A 27,493-nucleotide genomic window follows, 5' to 3' on the forward strand; every position below is an offset into this window, starting at 1 on the left:
CTTTGGTGTGGGTCTTTTAGATACGCTTGCCAATGAACTGCATGGCAGGTCAACATATGTCTGGTCAAGCATGTGGTGCCCAAGCGGGAGATGTTTTGGCCACGCAAGATACCCTTGAGACATATGTTGCAAATAGCAGCGGTGCGATCTGATGCACTCGTCTCAAAAAAGGCCCACACCAAAGAACTTTTGGAATAATGCACAGAGACAGCAGCGTCCTGCACATGCGGAGCTTTGGGGTGTGATGCAGTCAGTGTGCTGCCCTTAGGCTGGCCCCTGGAGGGCATCCTGTCTCATTGGTGATGTGCCTCCTCCTCTCTCCTATCAGGCACCCACGTTGAGTCAGTGACCTCATCACCCCCTCCCTCCTCATCACTGGAGCAAACCTGGAAGTATGCTGCAGCAGGGGGAGCATGACTGTCAGATTGCTGTCCTTCTTGGGCACCCCCTCTGTCCATGCTCACGTTACTGCCTTCATCTAGCTCAGTATCATCATCAGAGCCTTCTAAACGCTGGGCATCCTCCTGGAGCATGTACCCAACACTGTGGTCAAACAGTTTGAGGGACTCCTCAGGAGGACATGGTGGGGCTAGGGAAGGAGTCACTGATGCCATTGAGCCGAGGGAAGAGGCCACGTTGGCAGCTGCTTTGCCAGACAAAGTACCCTGAGCATGGGTGAGAGAGGATGAAGAGGATGAGGACGGCTTGGTCATCCACTCGACCAAGTCTTCCGCATGTTGCGGCTCAACATGGCCAGCTGCCGAAAAAAAGGCCAAGCGTGTCCCACGGCCACGTGCTGATGAGGATGCACCGTCTCCACGACCAGTACTGTTGCCTCTAGACACAGAGCCTGCTTGCCCTCTTTTATTGGCTTGTGACTGTCTGCCTCTCCTTGTTGGCCTTCCAGACATACTAATGGCCTGTAGCTGCACTAAGCTGGGATATATATATATATATATATATATATATATATATATATATATATATATTGCAGCTAGCAAAATCAACTGCCTGCCTGTAGTGTGAGAACACTACCAACCTTCTACAGGTAGCTTTAGCTGAACACTGTGCAGAGCTCGCAAAAAACGAACTTGTAGCTTATTTAGCTGCCTGCGGTAGTGATAGGATCAGGAAAACACCACCAACCTTCTACAGGTAGCTTTAGCTGAACACTGTGCAGAGCTCGCAAAAAACGAACTTGTAGCTTATTTAGCTGCCTGCTGTAGTGATAGGATCAGGAAAACACCACCAACCTTCTACAGGTAGCTTTAGCTGAACACTGTGCAGAGGTCGCACTACACTAACTTGTAGTTTTAGCTGAACACTGTGAGGAGGACGCACTACACTAACTTGTAGCTTTAGCTTAACACTGTTCAGAGGCCGCACTACACTAACTTTTAGCTTTAGCTGAACACCGTGCAGAGGTCGCACTACACTAACTTGTAGTTTTAGCTGAACACTGTTCAGATGACGCACTACACTAACTTGTAGCTTTAGCTGAACACTGTGAGGAGGACGCACTACCCTAACTTGTAGCTTTAGCTGAACACTGTGCACTACATTAACTTGTAGTTTTAGGTGAACACTGTGAGGAGGACGCACTACACTAACTTGTAGCTTATTTAGCTGCCTGCAGTAGTGATAGGATCAGGAAAACACCACCAACCTTCTACAGGTAGCTTTAGCTAAACACTGTGCAGAGCTCGCACTACACTAACTTGTAGTTTTAGCTGAACACTGTGAGGAGGACGCACTACACTAGCTTGTAGTTTTAGCTGAACACTGTGCAGAGGTCACACTAAACTAACTTGTAGCTTTAACTGAACACTGTGAGGAGGACGCACTACACTAACTGTAAATAGTCTAGCTGCCTGACTGTGGTACTAATAGGATCAAAAGAACACCAGCAATTTTCTTCAGGTAGCTGTAAATACTGTAACAAGACAAGCCTGCCTGTCAGTAGAAAGAGAACAGGAACGGATCTAGCTAAACTGAATACAGTGTATATATATATATATATATATATATATATATATATATATATATATACAACACCTGGGATACATATATATACACAATACACTGTAAGTGCAGCTACCTCACTGACTGTCCTGCCTAATCTATCTAACTTAAATCAAATGACACTGTCTCTCTGTCTATCTCTTTCAACGCCTGAACACACACTACACAGGGCCGCCGTGCTCACCAATACTCACCAACACTCACCAATTTCCCTTTTTAGTGTCACGGGATGCTTGTTTGGAGCTGCCATCTCTAGTAGTTTGCCCTTTTAAATCACTACGGAACATTCTAGAGGATTACTGCTCCATGCAAGCTTGTTTAAACCTACTCTTAAAACGAGGCCCCCACCGTTTGCTAGCAGAAGACACTAGTATTCTTCACCTCAGGACCTGCAACATTACAGAACTGTACTTACTGTACTTGTGTAACCCTTTTTTTCATTGTGTGTTTGCCTCTCAAAAGGTGTTTATGGCCCAGAAGGAGCTGAGAAGTTGACAAGTCTTCTCTCCTCCCTCTCAGTGCCTGTGTTAAGGGCATATAGATTACTGCCTTTCTTATACCTACAGTTGCTAAGCAATGAAGGTTATCTTTTCTAATATATTAATTATTTGCAGCAAGGTTTAAACGTGTTGTAAATTTTCTATATGCTTTAAACCGTGATAATATATTCAGCTCATTTATCACTACCAGTTGTGTCGGTCTGTTTCTGATATCAATCCACAGCCAGGATTTAGGTACTTTCTTCACTTGCATTCTTGAAAGTGTTTGCAGAAATTTTATAACTAACTAGGTGTGCCAGAGGGGCTGAGGCCATTCTTGGAGTTGAGGCGTAGAACAGAGAATCCAAAAATCACCAAGCGGCTCCTTCGGGGGTGGTGCTGCATGTGGGGGCTCGTCCGGGATTTCCTGTTCTGCTAGCAAACCATCAAGACAACACCCTTGAAAGCATCAAGATGGATCAGGGACCTTTCCCGTATATACGACCTCAACTTTCCACCACTACTAGCCAAAACTTGTACCCCTTTAGACAACTGGCACAAAGAACTGCACTCCTGGTTTGGTAGATGCAAGCTTCTAAAAATGTGTATCTTACCAAAATTCTTGTACCTCTTTCAAGCACTACCTATCAGAATACCTCCCTCTTATTTTAAGCAAGTCCAGGCACTTTTCGCCCATTTTGTATGGGCTCACAAAAACCCCGCCTTCATCGCACCCAGCTGACTCTGTCAAAACAATATGGGGTAGTGGCACTACCGATGCTCAAAAGTACTACCAAGCAATCCATCTAGGCAGGGTGATAGATTGGCGGAGACACTATGTAACCAAACTCTGGGTTCAGTTGGAGCAAATCTCAACTAACATACCGCTAGGGAGCGCTCTTTGGTGTTGTGACTCACTTCTGCAGGAGCTTAAGTCTTATCCACTAATAGGGACCACACTTCTACAAAGTCTCCGAGCCTCTCTACTAACCTCTCTTATGACAAAAAACTCACCATTATCCCCGATTTTGGAACACCCCCAATTCTCACCAGGCCTTCAACCTACGGCATTCAGGTCTTTACGAGACTCGAACTGCATACACGCCTTTAAATTTGTAAGTGAGGGGAAATGGCCTTCCATCATGGAATTGATGAATGCCTCTGGCCCCTATAAACTTACTTTTTCGAGTGCAGCGCAATTACATCACTCCCTACACTCTATCCCCAACCCTCAGAGCTTCACCCGACAGTTAACTACCTTTGAGGAATACTGTTCTGGGACTGATCCTCTACCTCAGGTCCTCTCCAAAACATATTCACTGTTGAGCACGCCTACAGAACAACCACAACCACATCTACCCTGCCTAAAGAAATGGGAGATGGATCTACAATGCACTTTCACATCAACACAAAAACAAAAAGTATCAGATTATCCCTCAAATCTTCTCTATGCACTAAGATACAAGAAACTAATTTCAAAATACTGACCAGACGGTACCTTACACCCACTGGACTACACACACTCTACCCTGACACCTCAGATTGTTGATGGCGATGCCAGGGTGACAGAGGGACAATCTTACATATCTTTTGGTCCTGCCCTGAGCTGAAGGATTTCTGGATGGCCGTTCGTACTGTCACTCAGAAATTCACAGAATACCAGATACCTTATGACCCAGCTTTCTTTCTATTACATGTATCAAGTATACCTGCTAAAAGATACAAAAGTCAATTCTACGACAGTTACTAAACACAGCTAAGGCCTGTATTCCTCTTTACTGGAAACAGCAACATCCCCCAACCACTGCGACTTGGCTGCGGAAAGTGGAGGATATAAACAGGATGGAGGATTTAATTTTCACAGCACAAGATAAACGTGAAAGCTACATAAAGACCTGGAACCTATGGAACCTATTCACCCCTTCGGAAGAAGGGAAGGCCCTCTGTGGAACATATGTCTTTCAATCAATACATGTAATTGAAAATGAAAATTCAGTCAGCGCAAATACTAAATACTAACTGTAAAGTAAAAGCAGCTGAACACTGAAGGCAAACATATAAAACCTTAAAGTATACAAAATAAATGAGCAGTGCAGCGCTATATGTACAACCAGAAGACTCAAATGTCACTCATAGTATAAATGTAATAAAGTCCCCTTTAAATGTGGAAATGGGCAGGTTGATAGAAAAAAGGTCTCCTCTGCGGTGGTCTAGGTGCTCATAACAGTCCATATAGTGCAATGCAATCCGTGATTCCACCACCAGTTAGCCAAACCGCTCACCTCAGAAAATGGACACCTGAGCTAGCAGATGGGTCAAGAAGGCATTTACTACTCTCATTGGACATAGATGGGAACTTGCATGGGCCGACAGTCACACGATAATAGGAGACCACACTCAGTAGTTCTCAGTTGGTGATCATATTCACATGTAATATAAAAATGAATATATAGTGCACACTGTGTGGCTAAAACAATCACATTTATTGAAAGTCAGGTACTCACATAAAAAGCACTACAACCATAGTGCTGGGATAAAGGTGTATATGACATCATAAGATAACATCAAATAGAAAAGGTGGCTGCAGTGATGTCCAAAGGAACTCCCGCACGCGTATCGTCCGAATATGGACTTTCTCAGCGGCAATAGAGTCCCAGACATCACATATATAGATATATATATATACATACATATATAGTGAGCCCCATATCTCGTTTTCCTGTGTGATAAATCCTCCCACAGGCACAGTCCAATCGGCTCAGGCCACTACAAGGTCAAGGGAATTACTTCCTGCTGATGTTCATGGGTAACTATAGCAACCTGGGCGTCGTCTACAACACGACGCCCAGTCACGTGACCCTGCGTTCAGGGAGATGATTCCCATTCACATTATAGAAGCTGTGACGGTCGTGACATCACCGACGTCGGGACGCCCGGTCATGTGACCTTGTATTCCTATTTTCAGCTTAACGCTGGAACACAAACAGAGGGAAACCCCACCCCCCCCATGGCCAAGCCTCCGCTTGAGACCGTTGCCATAATTATTATGCATATCTGGAGACCGCCCTCCCACGGACTGCTCTGTAAAACAGATGTCGAGGCAAATGCACACTACCGATCCTGAGACAGCTTGAGTCAGAAGCATACCAGCCAAACCATAGACTGGGGGGTAATATACAGATCAGAGCAGACACTGGCCACAAGGGAAAGAGGGATATATGCATAAAATGTAAAATCACAATAAAAAGATAAAAAAATAATAAATAAAAGTAAATGAATAAAACAAATAAATGTGGGACATGCAATTCCTCACATAATTTGTAAAAAACGGCATCACTGCAGCCACCCTATGGTAACACTACAAGTGTATAGTCATCAGTCTATTACATATATTCCCAATATAAGTGAGTAAACTAAACATAAACTGTATAAAAAATCATTAGGATCACAAAAGGGGAAATTGGTAATTAGCGATCCGAAATGAAACAATTTAAGTCAAATTCGACATTGAGCCCCATGGGTACCCCCACACGGGTCTCATAGACCCAAAAAGACTCTCAACGGCTCAATTGTCGAATATAATCCCCCCCCCCCTCCAATGAGGGGTCACTTTCTCAACCCCCAAAAATTTTAATTTTGCGGGGCTACGAGCATGGAACAATCTAAAATGCTTGGAAGCATTATGTGTGACTAAACCTTTTTTAATATTTGTCACATGTCTCCAATTCTAATATGCAGAAGTCTAGATGTTCTCCCTATATATTGGAGGCCACATTCGCACTCCATCATGTATACTACCCCTGAAGTAGAACATGTGATAAAATCCTTAATTTGATAAACTTTTTTAGTTGCTGTGGCGACAAACTCTTTGCGTTTTTTGACTTTACCCTTAGCCTGTTTGCATGGGGGACAATGCCCACAGGCATAAAATCCTGTAAATATATTGAATATCCTATTCTCAAACAAGATTGGTGGATCAATGACCCCAGGGGCCAATTTATCTCTCAAAAAAGGAGCCTTCTTATAAACAACCTGGGGAAGTTCAGAGAGAGCTGGGCCAAGTACCTTATCCTGTTTGAGAATAGGCCAATGTTTACGAACAATCCTTTCGAATTGTTTGTATTGAACATTGAAATCCAGAACCATTTTAATATTCCCAGATGTATCATGTTGAACTTTAGAACTATTGGACAATAATGTGCATCTGCACTTTCGATATCTGTATCAGTACTGGATTTGTCATACCCTTTTGTAAAAGCGGGCCGACAAAACCTGTGATTGTGAAATATAGTCGCTTTCATGTGAACAATTTCACCTGATGATTACAAATTGTCCCTTCGGAATATTGCACAACCACTGAATGTGGTGGCAACTTCCTATAGGTATGAACGAATTGCGATAAGTCGGTTTGAAGTGATTCATCAACTTAAACCGACTACCTTCCATAGAGATATCCAAATCAAGGAAGACAATCTGTTCGCTACTTACATTCCAGGACAGGACAATATTCCTATTGTTCCTGTCCAAGTTCTGCATAAATAAATCAAGGTTGGACCTGTCGCCTGTCCAAATCATAATGATATCGTCAATATATCTTTGGTAACAGACAAGTTCTGGGGGTGTATTTTTGAAGATGGCATCTTCCTCCCAGTGTGCCATAAACAAGTTGGCAACACTGGGAGCAAACCGAGCCCCCATCGCTACTCCTCTGGTTTGGAGGTAGAACTGTCTGTTGTACCAAAAATAATTCTAGACTTCTGCATATTAGAATTGGAGACATGTGACAAATATTAAAAAAGGTTTAGTCACACATAATGTTTCCAAGCATTTTAGCATTTGTTCTATGCTCGTAGCCCCGCAAAATTAAAATTTTGGGGGGGTTGAGAAAGTGACCCCCTCATTGGAGGGGGGGGAATTATATTCGACAATTGAGCTGTTGAGAGTCTTTTTGGGTCTATGAGACCCGTGTGGGGGTACCCATGGGGCTCAATGTCGAATTTGACTTAAATTGTTTCATTTCGGATCGCTAATTACCAATTTCCCCTTTTATAATCCTAATGATTTTTATACAGTTTATGTTTAGTTTACTCACTTATACTGGGAATATATGTAATAGACTGATGACTATACACTTGTAGTGTTACCATAGGGTGGCTGCAGTGATGCAGTTTTTTACAAATTATGTGGGGAATTGCATGTCCCACATTCTATTTGTTTTATTCATGTTCCAGCGTTAAGCTGGAAATAGGAATACAAGGTCACATGACCGGGCGTCCTGACGTCGGTGATGTCACGGCCGTCACAGCTTCTATAATGTGAATGGGAATCATCTCCCTGAACGCAGGGTCACGTGACTGGGTGTGGTGTTGTAGACGACGCCCAGGTTGCTATAGTTACCCATGAACATCAGCAGGAAGTAATTCCCTTGACGTGGCCTGAGCCGATTGGATGGTGCCTGTGGGAGGATTTATCACACAGGAAAACGAGATATGGGGCTCACTATATATATATATATATATATATATATATATATATATATATATATATATATATATATATATATGTAGATGTGATGTCTGGGACTCTATTGCCGCTGAGGAAGTCCAGATTCGGACGATACGCGTGCGGGAGTTCCTTTGGACATCACTTCAGCCACCTTTTCTATTTGATGTTATCTTATGATGTCATATACACCTTTATCCCAGCACTAGGGTTGTAGTGCTTTTTATGTGAGAACCTGACTTTCAATAAATGTGATTGTTTTAGCCACACAGTGTGCACTATATATTCATTTTTATATTACATGTGAATATGATCACCAACTGAGAACTACTGAGTGTGGTCTCCTATTATCATGTGACTGTCGGCCCATGCAAGTTCCCATCTATGTTCACTGAGAGTAGTAAATGCCTTCTTGACCCATCTGTTAGCTCAGGTGTCCATTTGCTGAGGTGAGCGGTTTGGCTAACTGGTGGTGGAATCAGGGATTGCATTGCACTATATGAACTGTTATGAGCACCTAGACCACCGCAGAGGAGACCTTTTTTCTATCAACCTGCCTATTTCCACATTTAAAGGGGACTTTATTACATTTATACTATGAGTGACATTTGAGTATTCTGGTTGTACATATAGCACTGCAATGCTCAATACATGTAATTGACTGCACCAATTACCCTGAGACATCACCGTTCCTGTACCTATACCCCCCCTTTCCCTCCCTACTTTGGTCTTTTCGACTCAATTCTGTCCTTTCTCTCTTTCTCTACCATTATCTCAGAAAAATGGAAATGAAGTTTGGGCGATCCTGTTACCTTGGTTTGAAACTATGCTTTAATCTCTATGATGGTATATGATACTACTGAGTAAGCTAATTGCAATTTTAAACAGGATGTTTACCTATGGATAAGGTATTCATACTTTGTACACTTTGGTTTAATGTGATTTGATGTTTATTAAGTATAGCTTCACTTAATTGTAAGTTTATTATTGTCATAATTGCAATTTGCCCTCTCTTGGTGTTTAATAAAAATTAAATTTGAAAAAAAAAAAAAAAACTCGAAGAGATTGTGGAATTTTGAAGTACCTTGAATTAATCCGGATGGTGCGAGAAGAAGAAGCTCTGTTGGAGAGAAAAATAAGAAACCTGAATCTGTCACTGAGGTCAGAGTGATTAGTGCAACTAGCGAAGACACAGAGATGGAGCTCTTTAGATCCCAGGTGTTGCAAATGATGGAGATGATGATGCTGCTAGCAGCCAGGATCATCCCACCAGCTAACGAGAATGTCTCAGAGCCCAAGCAGACTTCTAACCCTACAGTCATTTCTGCACAGAAGCCTATGAGTCAACTAGTCTGTTTTTATTGATAAGGAGTGGGTCATTACCGACACAAGTGCACAAGTCCGCTAAAACATGTCAGCTGGTTTCAAAAAGCTGGTAGGAAACCTCAGAGGGCCCTGGTGAAGAAGCCAAATGGGTGCCCACCTACAGCAGTTAGTTCAAAAGGCAAAGACCCAGGGAAGCCACAGCGGAAGCCTAAACTGTCGCAGAGGGCCCTCACTGCTGTTTCTGAACAACCAGACATACCACTCTCATCAACCTCAAGTGCCCAGTCGTGGAGAGTCTGTGCATACCAGCCCTCTGGAGCCCAACAGAGACACCAGCAAAACCCAAAGCCCATCAAGAAGGGGGCGCAAATACAGACGACAGGACAAACTAACGACCCTACTTCGGGTAGATTCCCTGACAAACTAGTGGGACCTTCTCCCATTCTGTCAATTCAAGTAGAAGTCATCTGTACAAAGGACCTTCTGGACACGGGGGCGCAAGTTACCCTACTCTATAGAGACTTTTACGACCAGCACCACAAACACACCTGCAGAAATTGGAGGAACTGGAGATATGGGGTATTGGAACCCAAAATTTCCCATATGATGGATACTTACCAGTCAAGTTGACTTTTGACCCCTCTGTGACCAAACCAACAGAAACCTTTGAGATGAACAAGATAGTTACCACCGCTCTAGGTGACCAGGTTCAAGCTTCCCGTCCTCCGCTGTGTGGATGATTGTAAGAGCCCCAGGTGCCGGCAATTGCTATTCCAATGGTATGTGTGTGATGGAAAAATCTGGACAGCCGCACTCCGGATTGGAAAAGTGAAAAATAAAATCCTCTTTATTGAAAAAGTAATAACATGATTAAAATCCGTACATGGCTTTGTTGGGATAATGCAGCATAACCGCTAACGCGTTTCACGCTCCCATAGAGCGCTTACTCACTTACCCAACAAAGCCATGTACGGATTTTAATCATGTTATTACTTTTTCAATAAAGAGGATTTTATTTTTCACTTTTCCAATCCGGAGTGCGGCTGTCCAGATTTTTCCATCACACACATACCAACAGAAACCTTTGATACCTTAGCCGTTGTATGCCCTCGCCCATCAGGAGCCAACAAAAGTTCTCTGATAATAGGAACGAACAATGAACTTGTCAGCAGACTGCTCACTTGTATTGAAGTCTGACACTCCAACCAAAGGCATACACCCTATGCTGAGACAAGTATATCAGCAGCTAGTCGAAGAACAGAGAGCCCCAGCTGAAGGAATGGGGAAGATTTGGTTATTGGACAGAAGTGAGAAGATGCTACACCCTGGAGAGGTGGTGTGTCTACAATCTCCAGTCAAGCTCAATTGGGAACAACCGGGCCCTTTTGTTGTCCTTGAAGCTGACCGCCAGGGAGAGGACACGGGAGTGGAGGTAATCCCAGAAGTCATCTCAATTAGGGCTCTGCAACATAGTCATGGGAAGATCCTTGTCAGCATCTGAATGTTATGGCCTCGACGTTGAAACTGCGAGCCCGAATGTTGTTAGGACAAGTAAATCCAGCCACCCCAGTCTCGCCATCTGATTTGGGGAGGGGAGAGAAGGATGGAATCTCCATAGAACGGTTTTACCCACAAAACACCACACTATCACCTGAGTGGAAAGAAAAGGTCAAAGCCCAGCTCCTGAGATGGCAGAATATATTCTCGAAAGATGAGTTTGATGTGGGGTGTGTGAAGCGCATTTGTGAGGTCAGGCACTGATGTAGAAGAGAGAGCCTGGCTTGCAGTCTCCGCACTAATTCATCCCAAAGGTGTTCTATCGGGTTGAGGTCAGGACTCTGAGCAGGCCAGTCAAGTTCCTCCACCTCCAACTCACTCATCCATGTCTTTTATGGACCTTGCTTTGTGCACTGGTGCGCAGTCATGTTGGAACAGGAAGGGGCCGTCCCCAAACTGTTCCAACAGAGTCGGGAGCATGAAATTGTCCAAAATGTCTTGGCATGCTGACACCTTAAGAGTTCCCTTCACTGGAACTAAGTGGCCAAGTCCAACCCCTGAAAAACAACCCCACACCATAATTCCCCCTCCACCAAATGATTTGGACCAGTGCACAAAGCAAGGTCCATAAAGACATGGATGAGCAAGTTTGGGGTGGAGGAACTTGACTGGCCTGCACAGAGTCCTGACCTCAACTAGATAGAACACCTTTGAGACGAATTAGAAGATGAGCCAGGCCTTCTCGTCCACATCAGTGCCTGACCTCACAGACGCACTTCTGGAAGAATGGTCAAACATTCCCATAGACACACTCCTAAACCTTGTGGACAGCCTTCCCAGAAGAGTTGAAGATGTTATAGCTTCAAAAGGTGGGCCAACACAACATTGAACCCTGTGGACTAAGACTCGGATGCCATTAAAGTTCATGTGCCCCAGGGGGGGCGTGGCCGACCGGAGCTGTAGATGGACGCCTGATACCACAGCTCGTCTCACAGGGGAGATATAGCAACCACTCAGGCCGCACAGAGAAGCTCATCCAGTGCCATCCTAGCCTCCAAGACACCAGAGACCATGGCCAGCACATCTAGGAAGAGAAACCCGGAATATCAACCAAAAAAACTCACTGAATTCTCCTACAAGCCGGCGGAGCAGGTCAGTGATATCCAAGATGGCGCCGGCCATGCCGCGCCGCGGGACTCATACACGGATCTGCCGGACGAATTCCTGGCAGATCCGGCTACATCAGACCCCCCAGCCTTACCCCCTCACCCCCCGGAGGGTGACACCCTCATGAATAGCCCTGCTAAGGCTAAAATGAGGCTCGATGCGCCGCCGCAGCGGCCGCCCATCCCACAAATTGAGGCCCAGGCTTTCAACTCCCTTCTCAACAACCAGGCCCTACACTCATCCATGGCAGCTTTCCCCACCTCAGGCCAGCCTGTTATGGATACCACATTAAAGGACATGCTGCTCTCACTGCAGACCTCCCTTATGACAGATCTCTCCTCACTGTTTGCAAAAATCTCCTCAGACATACACTCAATGGATGACAGAGTGACATGCATTGAAAATGATATGAGTGACTGCACTTCCAAAGTGAATGAGGTCATGGATGTATGTGCTGATCTGAGAGAAGAACAGACATGGATGCGCGCCAAGCTGGCCGATTTAGAGGACAGATCTCGCAGGAACAACATCAAACTGCGCGGAGTCCCTGAATCCATACTACCTGCAGATCTACCTCGCTATGCGAAAGAAATGATGCATGTCATAGTCCCAGAAGCATCCCCCAGGGACATAATCATCGACAGAATACACAGAATAGCCAAGCCATCCCACCTAGCTGCCTCCATCCCCAGAGATGTCTTGATGAGGGTCCACTTCTTCCATATCAAAGAAAAACTCCTGCTGGGGGTCAAAAATAAGTCACCACTGCCTGCTCCATACACGGGAATTCAATTTTTCCCGGATCTATCCAAATATACTCTCCAACAAAGAAGAAACCTAAACCCAATAACCAAAGGGCTTCAAAATCACAGAATACCATACAAATGGCGGTATCCAGCAACTATCCTGGTCACTAGAAATGGGCAATCCCACGTCATACATGACCTGCACAAAGGCCTACACCTCCTCCACAACTGGGGAATAATTCTGGAACCCCCCAAGAGCCCACCAACTCGCACCGGCACATCTCAGGCCCGCAGCCGCATGGATCACCACCCCAGCTGAGGTGGCTTCACAATTAATACCGTAATAGGCCTAACTACGGTACAGCACATCCCCTGGAGTTAGACGAATTGTTCCACTGATCACTCAGCTCCTCTCGTTACTAACTGTTTAAACCCCCATTTAGAGGTTGAAGCGGTGTGATACACCTCCTCTACGTCTCTTTTTTCACTTTTTGCAAAGTTACCTTTTCAGTGGTTTGCTCATTGGCACTGTATCGTTAACTGTCATTAACATTTTGCTCTATCTGCAGCTCTATTATCCTCCCTCTACCGGCTCCAGCGACAGACCACCATCCACCAACTGCTACAGTTACCAAGCTCCTCCGGCAAGTAAACCAGGTCGTCTAACTGTAAGTGACTTCCCTCACCAACCTACCTACACCTCCCAACACCATGCCACTAAACATATTATCGCTTAATGCTAAAGGCCTGAACCATCCAGCCAAACGCCACTCTCTTTGGAAATCTGCCAATGCTCTACAGAGCGACATCTTGTGTATTCAAGAGACACATCTGATAAAATCAGACTCTCCACTATGCACCAATCGTCAGTTCCCACATATCTTCCATGCCTGTCACTCCACCAAATCCAAAGGCGTCATGATAGCAATAAAAGACACAGTGGACTTCCAACTATCCCAGATGCTAATTGATCCTGAAGGTCGCTACTTAATTTTAGTATGCTCCATCAACAAAGTCTTTTATACCCTTTCCAACATTTATGCACCGAACTCCAACCAAAAGAAATTCCTTCATAAGGTTCTACGTCTAATCAAGCAGATAAAAAAAGGACACCTAATCCTATGTGGGGATTTCAATATTGCTCCTGATGTCGCCATGGACACTACGTCTCCGGCGAAGAGGCGTATATCGCCACTGAAAAATCTTTTGTCCTCACAGGAACTATTTGATGTATGGCGATGTCACCACGGCTCAGAAAAGGACTATACCTACTATTCTCACGTGCATAATTCGTATTCGCGAATTGATCTATTTGTCACAGACAAGTGGCTCCTTCAGAATATATGCAAATCTGAAATCCACGCCACAACATGGTCAGACCACGCCCCAATATCTATTACAATCTCAGATTCCACTCCACAACGCAACACATTCCTGTGGCGAGCAAACAATTTTATACTACAAAATGAAAAATACACAACAGAAATCTCCAACCTTCTCACTGAATTTTTTTCTATAAACAAAGGCACAGTGTCTGACCATGGGGTGGTATGGAGTGCCCACAAGGCCTATATTAGAGGTATGTTAATTAAAATGAGCTCCCTTCACAAAAAAAAGAGGACGCAGCGTTTAGATGAACTAACAACCCAAATCACCTCCCTAGAACAACAACATAAAGCCAACCCCCAACCCCCACAAACCATCCAATTATTGAATCTACGGCAAGAACTGAAAACCTTGCTCCTCCACTCATTTGAATACCTCCAGCGTAAGTTAAAAGCCACTTCCTACGCCACCTCCAACAAGGCAGGTAAAAATCTAGCTTTGAAACTCAGAGGCAGAAGACTCAAGTCTAAAATCTCTCAGATTATCCACCCCCACACGAATATCCCCCAGTCCAATCCTCAGGAAATAGCTAACGCTTTCAGCGATTACTATAACGACCTTTACAACTTAAAACGTGATGCTAGCACACCGCAACCAACATCAGCTGAGATCAACCATTTTCTCCAATCTATTCAATTACCCACCTTAACAGGCACTCAACTAGATAATTTAAATAAGCCCTTTACAGAGCAGGAAGTTCAGACATCAATTGATTCCCTACCTAATGGGAAAGCCCCAGGTCCTGACGGCCTAACAGCCGAATACTACAAACAGTATTCCCCACAGATAGTCCCACACATTACTGAGCTATTTAATAACGCTGCCTCCTCTTCCAATTTTCCGAATGATTACTTGAATGCACTAATAGTTACGATTCCCAAACCAGGGAAAGACCCAGACTCCCCCAAAAACTTTAGACCAATATCCTTACTCAACCTTGACCTGAAAATTTACGCCAAGACAATCGCCACACGCCTTTTAGATATTATACCCACCCTCATTCATAGAGACCAGACAGGATTCACCAAAGGAAGACAGGCACCAGATGCCACCAGAAGAATGATCAACCTGATCCACCACGCAGAATCCACCGGAACGCCTTCTCTGCTCTTGTCCTTGGATGCAGAGAAGGCGTTCGACAGGGTTCACTGGACCTACCTAGAATTGGTCCTTCAGAAATTTGGTTTCAGAGATCACATCCTTAGAGCCATACTAGCTATGTATACCACCCCTTCGGCCCAAGTATTCACGGAAGGTATGCTTTCAAAACCATTCCCAATCACAAATGGAACGCGTCAAGGATGCCCCCTGTCCCCACTCATCTTCAATTTATTAATGGAACCTCTAGCACAACACATTAGATCCAACACTGCAATATCCGGAATACAAATAGGTCCCGTCACCCATAAAATTAGTCTCTTCGCGGACGATGTTATCTTAATACTCACTAATCCCACAACATCACTAGCAGAAGTACAATCCACATTAAACTGGTTTAGTAAAGTATCGTACTATAAATTAAACACATCCAAATCCTCCATTCTAGACATCAATATAGATGCCACCACTAAGAACTTACTCCAAGCACAATACTCCTTCACATGGGCAGACAAAGAAATCACATACCTGGGAATCCAACTCCCGAAAACGACAAAGAATTTATACTCATCTAACTTTCTCCCACTCCTTCACAAAATCACAACTGATTCACAACAAATCACAAAGCACGAGCTCTCATGGTCGGGGAGGCTGGCAGCCTTCAAGATGACATGTTTACCTCAAATATTATACTACTTCCGAACACTACTAATCCCCATTCCCACCTCGTTCTTTAAGTCTCTCCAATCACTCTTTACCAAATTTATTTGGAACGGGAAAAAGCCCAGATGCGCACACGCCAAATTAATTAAACACAGACTAGCGGGAGGCACAGGATCCATAGATTTCAGAGACTACTACCTAGCGGCCATACTCGCGCAACTCCCAGAGTGGTTCCAACCCACAACTCAATCTCATTGGGCCCAGATAGAAAACTCCTCACTAGTACGCCCAAACCTAAAAAACTGGTTAATGAGTATCCCTCTGGGCTCGTATGTCTCACCCTCCATCTCCCCGACAATGAAGGCCTCAGTCTACGCCTGGGAAAAAATGCTCGCCCTCTCAGAATGCACCCCCTCCAACACACACCTCCATATTCCCCTAGAGTCACTACATCATTTATCACCTGACCTCAGACTCTCCAACTGGTCCATCAATGGAATACACTCGATACACCTCCTACTACAAGGAAACCAAATTAAATCCTTCTCCCACCTACAAACAGAATACAACCTGCCAGATGGGGAAAGATTTACATTCCTTCGTATACATCACTGCCTAAGTAAACTTCCTCGTCTCCATTACAGCATCCCTCAAAAATCCTGGCAATTCCTCACAAACCCCACTCCAAGGCCCAAAGGTATATCCTACTTCTACACCCTGCTACAAGGGAAAAGATCCTTTACTAAGTTGATCCCCCATTACCAATGGGAAAAAGATCTTAGCAGTACCTTCTCTGACGCACAATGGCAAATGGCTCTCAAGTCCACTTACAAAGTAACCCAATGTTCATCACTCTGGGAACTCACCCAAAAAATCTCGCTCCGCTGGTACTTAACCCCAGTAAAGTTAGCTACCTTCCACTCCCACACTCCCATGACTTGCTGGAGATGCAAAGCATCTAGAGGAGACATGATTCATATTTTCTGGACATGCCCCCTCATCCGAAAATTCTGGTTAGACACGTTTGCTCTGATAGCCAACATTACAAAGTGCCCTATCCCACCCTCACCAGAATTGGCGCTTCTAAATTTAACCATAGAAAACATACCTGGACCTCTCAGACACACAATAACTCATATTCTCTTGGCTTCCAGACTCAATATAACACGGAACTGGAAGTCAGATATACCACCAAACATAACACAAACCATTGACCTGGTATCACTACACTTCAGCTACGAAATGATAGTGGCTACCAGCAATGGTCGAGTCACACAAGCCAGTAAACAATGGTCTCCCTGGACTAACTGGACTAATGCTGCACCCCAAACCCAGACTCCCAAAACTCAACCCTAGACCTTCTTGACCGAGCAATCTGTTTACCATATCTTAGGCATGCGAGTTACATCTCGAATACTATAGAAATTTAACACCTTATCACAACTGGAAACTCTCTGTACCTAACAAAGTTCACGTGGGAGCCGCTCTCCCCTTGCAACACAAAGAGATCCCAAGAGGGGTGTTGCGAGGGGAGAAGAGGCCCTAACTGCAAAGTAATGCAACCATAATACAGCGAAATAAGATACCCATGACCATCTGAGCGCGCTCAAACCATTGACAAACTGCTGACTTTTATGTATAATGCCTGTTTGCAAATTTTTGTTGTTTTACTTCTAGTTATACTCTACGTCGTTGCACGACGTACAATCTCTCAATTGTACTCTGTATTTCTCTGCAAAAACCAATAAAATAATTTGAAAGGAAAGTTCATGTGCCCCAATACTTTTGGTAATATGGTGTATATCCAATTGTCTTGTCCACCAACAGACACACACACGCTCAGTGGTTATTGACTTGAATGTTGACTCAAAACTGTATACTGATTGGCATACAACTATTGCAAATTTTCTGAATATTAATTTAACTTCGTATAAGGTGTAAACTGTTTAAACGAGTGATTGTTAACCGGTCGTGGGCCACAATGAAATAAAATGGTTCAGAATTTCAAATTTTTTATTTTGAATAACATAATGAGGATTTTAAACAATCAAGATCACCATTCTCTGTGGGACCAATCAACGTTGGATGTTTACCCACTGTTTAAGCACAATGGAAAAAAGAAAGAGTGGATGACACTAGTGTGAACACTGACTTTGTTTACTGGTCACAAGGACTCTATGTTTATTTCAGCAGTTGCAGAAGGAAAATGAAATGGAAAGGATCAGTTCCTGTATATGTTACCCCCACCACCCCTCCTGTCCAAGTGTAAAACAGAATGTGACAGGAAGGCCGCACGGGCCCCTTGTAGCATGAGGCGGGGTCAACTTTATACCAGTGGTTGCGGGTGTGTGGTAAAAAATGTCTGTATGTAAGTATGGGGTTTTTCCGCTCCCAAACCACAAATGCAAATGAGCCCTTACTGTTTAGAGCCCCCTATAAGGCTACTTTCACACTAATGTGCTGTAGCTTACATTCCTGTGGGTTAGCTGCACTTTGCCATAGACTTCTATTATATCTGCTGTGATATTGGGGTTTTTAGCTCAAGTGGAAAGATGCATTTTGTGCAGTGAGTCCATATCAGACAGGCATTTATAGTTAAGGCCCTGGTAGCCCACGTTTTTTTAAAGGGAAAAAACAAAAATCTATCCAGAAATCCCATGCAGGGGTTTTAACTTTATTAAGCACTCATAAATGAAAGCATACCAAGCCACCTGGCTCTCTCTTGTCAGCAGTTCCTCTGCTTGCTCTCAACAGAGTTGATTCTTTCCAGCCCCCTGGACTCACTGGCTTCTGTAGTCTTCCCAACTCTCAACTCTCAACTCTTACACGGGCTACAGTCTCCCACAGGGCAGACCACTCTCCAAACACAGGTTCGTCTTCAAACAGCAGCAACAAGCTGCTCACACTCCACCTCCCTTTTCTTACCAGTCCCTCATTATATGGGCTGTGTGCACCTGGGCACACACCCTGATGGCTATCCACAGGACCCGGACACAGGGTTGGAGATCCCGTCCCACCCAAGATTTTGATGGATCTCCAAACTACACAGCCCCATCCGGAAATGGCAAGATCCGGAGAAAGCTGCCACTCCTCTCCTTTTCAAACCTATGCTCTGTAGCTCTGCAATCCACAAATATGCATATTTTGTGTCCCTTTTTAACCCCCTTTTCCCAGAGACAGGGACTCTCACTATTACACTGCATTCAGGAGTTTTTGTGTGCTTTTAAAAAGATATTATAGAAGTCTTTGACTCAGTGCAGCTAACCTGCAGAAAAGCCTCAGGGGCACTGCGCTGCACCCAGAGATCAGTGTGACAGCAGCCTAATAGTTGTTAACCCTTTTCTGTGTGTTAACATGCCCATTGAAAAAGTGCAGTGTATGTGTTGTTTAATGCACTGACCTTTTTCTCTTCCAGCTTCTGCTGGCATCACTCTCTGCAGGCTGCTAAAAAGGTCTCAGGCAAAGCGCACTTGGTATCACTCCACCTGGGACAGAAGCCAGCGCTACCAAGGAAATAACGGCTTATGTGGCTCCTGCTCCCTCTGTGGTCGCCTGCTTCCTCTGCTGCTGGTGCCAGCTCGATACACTCTGATGCTCTGGAATAGCGGGTTGGCAACCCATTGATCACAATCTGGGCTTGCCAACCCACTATCTCAGAGTATGCACTTCTCTCCTTTGAGGTCGTGGGACAGGGGTTGAGCACCTCTGATCTAGATAATAGAAGGTGATGCAATATTAGTGATGGATGATTACCAGGACGAGTACCCTAAATGAGTCAGACTGCTCACTGAAATATGACAAATAGGCATAATATGACATAATGCACATAGTAAAAAACGCAGTTGAATTTGTTGGGGCAGATATTCAACTTTTCCTGTTTTTTGGCACAGCCCATGTTATCTAGTTGTTTAGAATAATTATGTAGAGTATAGCACACCATGCAGTTTATTCCAGGTGAAACCCACTTGGTACAGTATACTGCATGCTCATAATGTACTGAAAATTGCAAATCATAAAATGAAGACAAGATAGGTTTACTTTCAATACAATTTTATTGCACAAAATTGAATTATTATATTGGGTTATTGTATCTCTTATATCCTGATACTCTTTTGGAAAACCCAGATACACATACAAATAAAGAAAAAATAGTGGCATATTTGCTTCAATTTTTTATTAGAATATGGAACTTGTAGGAACGGTATACACTTGAGTTCAGAATTGGGGAAGGGACCCATAGATTTCAGCTTAAGAAGACACAGATTCTACTCCACTCTAATATGACAGCTAATATTTTAATATTAAATAAAAATATTTATTGCCTGAAACAATATATCAGATAACATATGCTTCTAGTGTGGGTTAAAAGACATACAAGTTACTCTCTGTCATGGGTGGGTAATACTTTAGTCACCTCCAGGCATCTGTATGTGCAGAGTTTAATTTTGCTCTGTATCAACATCATCCACTGAATGGTGAAGGAAACTTTGATGTCATCGACATTACCATGGCAACTCCACTGCATAAATGGCTTTGCCAATTGAAATATGGCTTCATATTGAGCTTTGTTTAATATGATCCATGGAATGGAACTTTTACAGCCAAAGAGAAACCAGAGGGTAGTTAAAGGAAATTTCAATTAAAATATGTAAAGTGATATACTTATATAATTATCTATTTCCTTCTCATAAATGGGCCTATAGCCTAGTTGTTATTCAGGATGTCCACAGTTATACACAGAGGTATTTATTCTGTGATTTCTTCTATGCAAGGCGTTTTATGTAAATATTCATTGTCAGTGGTTTGGGCATATGCCAAGAGCAGTCCTTTACAATAATTGTAAGCCAGCAGTTAAGTCTAAGAGTCGTGTGGTGGAAGAGGATTAGACAGAGGGCAGACAGTCTGCAGTCAGAATTTAGATATATTGCTGTCACTGTGATGTTTTCAGTTTCATAATTAGCATAAAGCTAACATGTACATATATCAAACAAGAAAAGAAACTGCCTAGAGTAACTTCTAAATCAAAATGGTTGCTATAGCCATTTTCCATTCAATTTTATTTAAAAGAAATTGCTTTAAAGACATTGTACACTTTCAAATGTTTTCATTGTTCTACCAATATTATTGTATTAGTGTAGTTGTAAAATGATTATTATTATATAGTGCCAACAGTTTGCGCAATGTTTTACAATAAAAGTTCAATACAAGGGGTTATGAGGGCCCTGCTCGTGAGAGCTTGCAATTACATTCCCTGAGCTATTTGTTGGCCTTCCCTTGTAATTGTTGAAGTGCAAATGGTATGAAACACTGCATGGTGAGCTCCCTGTTAATTGCTCTGCCTGTTTGTATTTGTGTCAGATCTAATTACTGTTTACCTTCCACCTGCAGAGCATTAGCCAGAAAGACCCAGGGATTGAGGGATATATAGTTTCTTCACAGAAATATTAGTTCTAATGCCACGTACACACGAGCGGAATTTCCGTCAGAAAAACCTTGGATGGTTTTTCCGACAAAATTCCGCTCATGCTTGGATTGCATACACACGGTCACACAAAAGTTTGCTGAACTTTCGACCGTCAAGAACGCGGTGACGTACAACACTACGACGAGCCGTGAAAATTAAGTTCAATGCTTCCGAGTAGGGTTGTCCCGATACCGAGCATTTGCCCAAGTACTTGTACTCGGGCAAATGCTCCCGATGCTTCCCCCGATACCTAGAAGACAGCTGTGATCGGTGCGTGGGGGAGTTACAAGATTCTCCCCCAGCGGCTTTCACCAGCTTTAGTGACATACAGCGGTGATCGCTCACAGCTGACTGTCACTGCATCCTCCTCCATGCCCCCTCCGTTCCTCTGTGCCTCTCCGCTGTCCCCTGCATTCCTCTCTCCTTATCTGTCCCCCTCCGTTCTCCTCCTCAGTTCCTCTCTCCTTATCTGTCCCCTCCGTTCCTCTCTCCTTATCTGTCCCCTCCGCTCTCCCCCTCAGTTCCTCCGTCCCCCTCCTCCTTCCTTTGTGTATGGATAGAGTCAGCTGACTCTGTCCATTCACATAACTGAAACATTGTAATCTCCTGTGATTACAATGTGTCAGTTTATGAATGGAGAGGAGCAGATGTCTTCTCTCCATTCATTCTCAGTGCAGCTGACGCTGCAGAGAAAGGGACTGGGGAATCTCTATCCTCTGTCTCTTTCTCTGTCTCAAGGGGGAGATATCAGGGGTCTGTTAAGATCCCTGATATCTCACCAAAGCCCCCCAAAAGGGCTGATTATTGTTTTTTTTTTTTTTGTTTTTTTTTAAAGAATAAAAAAATATTATTGTAAAAAATAAAAATTGTAAAAAAACAAAATAAAAAAACACACACACATACAACGTTCACCCCCCCCCCCCCAAAAAAAAATAGCAAAAAAAAAAAACTGTCACGTGACATTAAAAAAAAAGTATCAGTAATCGGTATCGGCGAGTACTTGAAAAAAAGTATCGGTACTTGTACTCGGTCCTAAAAAAGTGGTATCGGGACAACCCTACTTTCGAGCATGCCTCGAATTGTTTCCGAGCATGCGTAGGAATTTTGCATGTTGGAATTGGTACAGACGATCGGAATTTCCAATCGGAACTTTTTCCGACCGAAAAATTGAGAACATGCTCTCAATCATTTGCTGGCTGTAATTCCTCCAGCAAAAGTCCGATGGAGCATACACACGTCGCATTTTCGGACCAAAAGCTCTCATCAGACTTTTGCTGGCAGAATTTCCGCTCGTGTGTGCAGGGCATTAGAGTACAGACAGAGCTCATGTATTAATATGTGCAGTGCCATGCAGCATACCTCATATTTGAACACAAACAATTACTTCTGACACTGGAAAATGAAGATTTTACTCTACTGTAGGCTGTGCATACAGGGCAATACATGACACCATGAAACTGCATGATCAATGCAAACTTATGCAGGTGAAAACACAAAGAGCAGGTAGCAATGTTTATAATGCTTTACAAAAAGTAGAACTCTAGCCACACTGTTTGTCAGAATATCAAAAGATTCACTGGTGAATTATTTGCCTGATTAATAAAACAGAAAATTGCATACTTACCTGAGGTTTCCTTTCCTGACACATAAGCATGACAGCATATACAAATGGGTATGCTCCGCCCCCTGCCCAATTACAGGAGCAAAAAGAAACAAATGCTCCTGCACTCGAAAGATTACCGTAGGGTAAATTGAAGAAGAGAATCTTCACAAATCATGCCACTGCATCGGCTGTGCTGCCACTCTCAGCAGGTCAGGGAGAACCCAAAAATAACTCTAAAAGAAAACAAGGACAGAGGGCACCACCAGCCTTGCGCATTACCTTTGCAACACTTAAATTTATTAAAAATAAAATAATGTACACAAAAATGAGTGATAAAATCAAGCAGATAATGCAAAGTCCGTGACTGGCCTCATCCAGCAGGATCTGCTGGCCAGTAGACTTGGGTGGGACGAAAAGGTCCAAAGTAGACTGATGCGTTTTGAGGGTGGCCCTCTTCCCCAGACCTGGATTTGGACTGTAGGTAGATGGTTTTTAAAGTGGCTGTGGTCAAGTGGATTAGTTCATGTGATCCAAGCCCCTCCCTCAAAAGGGAGGGTCAATAATTGATTACAGAAAAACAATTCATTCCCCATTAGGAATGTAAGCCACCACACATCATCTGCATACATTGCCGATTTATCCTCATATTTACACATGTATATGTCCTGATGTACATACATATAAGAAGTAAAAAAGATTGTAGCATATTATCTACAATGAGATAGGGCCAGTTTAAAAAAAAAACACAGATATGTTTTTTATTGCTTTAGATCTCTAAAAGCACCAACCATCATGCATCGATATGTGAGTACTCACTCTCACTCAGTTGAGGCCAGATGTAAATGGCTGTGGGGTATATATGGGGCCACAAATATGAATGATTTCAATGGGAGCCCAAAATGGAGAGACTGGGGGAACCAGAGGTGTGTGTAGGTCCTGCCATCAGTGCATCAGGCCGTTAGAACGCACGCCAGCCAAATGCCCGGAAGAATATCGACCTGTGCGTGCCAGAGCACCGGCCTGTGACCCGCAAATGTCACTTCCGGTGATGCAAGGCAATGTAATATCCGGCGATTCCACTAGGGAGGCCGGAAACGTCATTTCCACTGATGCGGATTACATCCAGCGGTGCATAGGGGGCAGCCAGAAACCGGGACAGTGACACCAATAGATGGCGCATCCGGATGCTTACCACCATGGGGACACCCAGAATGCGCACACCAACCTCCAGTGTCAGCGCGCATGTGCAGCCAGTCTCCAGTGACCTGCGCTGCGACAACACGCAAGGGGGAAAGAGAGCGTAAGAGAGCTCCAGGAGCCACAAGGGGACGACACACACTGACCAGTAGTGCATAGTCATCCCATGGAGATCTGGAGCATGAACCCATCGGAACACACAAGGAAAATACATACAAAGTGTACACACACACACACAAAAAAAACAGTCCTATGTAAATGGGAACATATTGTAAACAGACACAATATGCCAGGTGCTTTGCAGAAGTAAAACCACCTACCTACTAGAGGTGTCAAAATTAGCTATATCCTATATATTTATATGTATATAAATATATCTATGATATATAAAAAAATAATAATAATGAAGGACTTTTTTTATAAATGTATAAAACGGTCTATGTAAAACTTTTTCAGTAAAAACTATCAAAAGAAGAGGCAACTATGAATTAATTTTATTAATAAAAATTGATTGGTGGATGAGTTATTGTGATCGTGAGTTCCAAGAAGCCAGACATGACATCATACGTTAGTGTTCTACAGTTGTCATGATCTAGATTGGGAGAGGAAGGGAGAAAAGAGGGGGGGGGAGAAAAGAGACTCACACAAATGGTGCACCGACTAAAGGTCCCATAGAGCACCCATCAGTGTACCAAATTGTGTACCTCCAGATCTTCATTTAACACTTTCGGGGCAAGGCTACCAAGTATCAAAAAACAAAAAATAAAAAAATATCCAAAAACTTTCTCGTTTACAGAGCATGTGGTTTTTCCTCCCTCTATCAAATTCATCAGAAATAGCTTTGATACCAAATACTCTCATGCCTGTGGGGTCTGCTCCATGTTTTTCTTTAAAGTGACATGGGACAGAGTACTTGTCCCTCTCTTTTAGGATATTGCACTGAATTGGGGAACATAAGTGGACGCGTGGTTCGACCAACATAACGCTGGCAACATGGGCACAGGATCCATAAATGACAAATGGGGTGCCACAATTGATAAACTGTTTAATCAGATGTGGCCTGCCATCAGTTCCCAAAACCTCTTGTTTACGACGCCACATAAAGCAGCATGTACCACAATTTCTGACCCCACATCTGAAATTGCCCTTTTGGTCAAAGAAGGAAGACCATTCATTGGATCTACTATTAGATGCTTTTTTTGGGTTTGGATACTCTGCTCAGGGCAACTAGACTCCTCAAGTTGGGAGGTTTTCTATAAATAAAACTGGGCCTGTCAGGAAACAGATTCCCAAGGACTGGATCCTTTTTAAGGCTATCCCAATTCTTCCGTAGAATCTGCTGCATGTGCCAGGCCCTGTTGCTGTATCTGGTGCTTATCTTGAGTATAGTTCTCCTTTTTTTTTTTTTGACATTTTAATCTTTATTTAATTTTCCACAATTTCCTACAAAACATCCAATAAGAAAAAAAAAAAGAGTAAAAAGGGAAACAACCAACCCCATACAAATAGGGGGAATACATTATGATATTACTACAAAATGTTCCAAAACCTCTAACGCTTGTATCCTATATACTCCCCCCCGGATTGATCTCTCCCCTCCCCCCCCACCCTCCCCGGCCCCTGCAGCTTCCCTCTCATCTCTTTAAGTTTTGGCGATTTCTAGTGTTCTAGGTCTCGTCCTACAATGTTATTACTTCAATATAACACTCAGATTTTCTAAATTTGGTCCAAAAATCCCATTTACCCCCTTGTGTATTCTGGTCCCTTCCAAAATGCTCTCCTACCTCAGCTCGCTCCAGGAAATATATTTCATTAACTCTAGCCACCCACTCTCCTATCCTGGGCGCTTCTTGTTCCTGCCATTTCTTTGGAATTATATTTTTCGCTGAATTTAATAATACCAGGACTATTGAAGTTTTATACCCTCTCATTCCCCCTTCCGACCTATGGAACAAACAGTCCCAGGGGTCAAGGGGGATCTTCTTGCCTGTTATTTCCTTAATAATTTTGATCACTTCTTGCCAGTAGATTTTTATTTTTGGGCATTCCCACCACAAGTGCCCCATAGTTCCTGGGGAAGCACAGCCTCTCCAGCAGTTCGGGGACCTATCCGGTGAAAATGTACTAACTCTGACCGGGGTCATATACCACCTAGTCAGACACTTATAGTTGCTCTCTCTGGTTTTTGTGTCGACTGCCGTTCCATGTGTCGCCTCTAGAATGCGCCTTACTTCCTCATTATCACCATAAGCTCCCAGTTCCTCTCCCCATTTCCTGATAAACTAAGGTACTTCCTTCCCCAATTCTTTCACCAAAATTTTATACATTTCTGAAATTTTTTCCCTTCTTTAATTCTTTACGAAAAAGTTTCTCTATCGGTTTATACTCTGCTTCCTCCCTTAAAGGTCCAGGGAGGCTAGCAATAAAGTGTGCTAGCTGGCCGTATCTCCACCCGTTAAAAATCCAAACCCCCTCTTGTGCTGCTATTTCGTGAAAAGTGATTATTTTTCCTCGTTTAATGATACCCCTTACTTGTGCCTCTCTATCTAATATCTAATTACCCTCCACTTTCTCCATCCCCGGAGGGAAGAGTGAGTTCTCTTTTAAGAATATTAAAGGGGAATTGTAATCCCATTTGTTATTTGTGTGTAACTGTTCCCAAATTTTAAATGTGAGGTGAGGAATGTAATGTGTATCCTTTCCCAGCCCCCAGGAGTGTGGAGGGTTCCAAATCAAGTGATTTAATTGTGTGTTACTCATCCTATTTTCTAAACTAACCCATCTTTTAGTGCCACTACTATGCGAGCAATCCAGTGCCCGTGCTAAAATCACTGCTTTATAATACAACCTAAAATCTGAGAGGGCCAGCCCTCCACTTACTTTTTCCCTCCTCAGTATCTTTAGAGCAATCCTTGTTTTTTTATTATCCCAGACATATTTATTTATAAGACTGGATAACACTCTGAAAAATTTTTCTGGAAGAGGGATCGGGAGCATCTGCATCTTATATAGAACCTTTGGTGCGAGCACCATTTTCACCAGATTGATTCGCCCCAACCATGATACGGGCAATGTTTAATTCTATTTATTTCCCTTTTTATTTCATTTAATAGCGGAATTCTGCTTATACAGCTTCGTCCTATCGCATAGTAAATTAACCCCCAGGTACTTTAGACTGTCTTTCCATGGAAAGTGGAACACTTCACCCAGTCTATGCGCTTCCAGTTTTTTGATATTTATTTTTAAGGCTTCTGACTTTTCTATATTTATTTTAAAATTTGAGAGCTCACTATATTTCCTCAGGGTGGTCAACAAGTTTGGTATCGTAACTCTATGATTAGAA

This window comes from Aquarana catesbeiana, linkage group LG02, assembly GCF_042186555.1.
Source record: "Aquarana catesbeiana isolate 2022-GZ linkage group LG02, ASM4218655v1, whole genome shotgun sequence".
NCBI classification, from domain to species: Eukaryota; Metazoa; Chordata; class Amphibia; order Anura; family Ranidae; genus Aquarana; species Aquarana catesbeiana.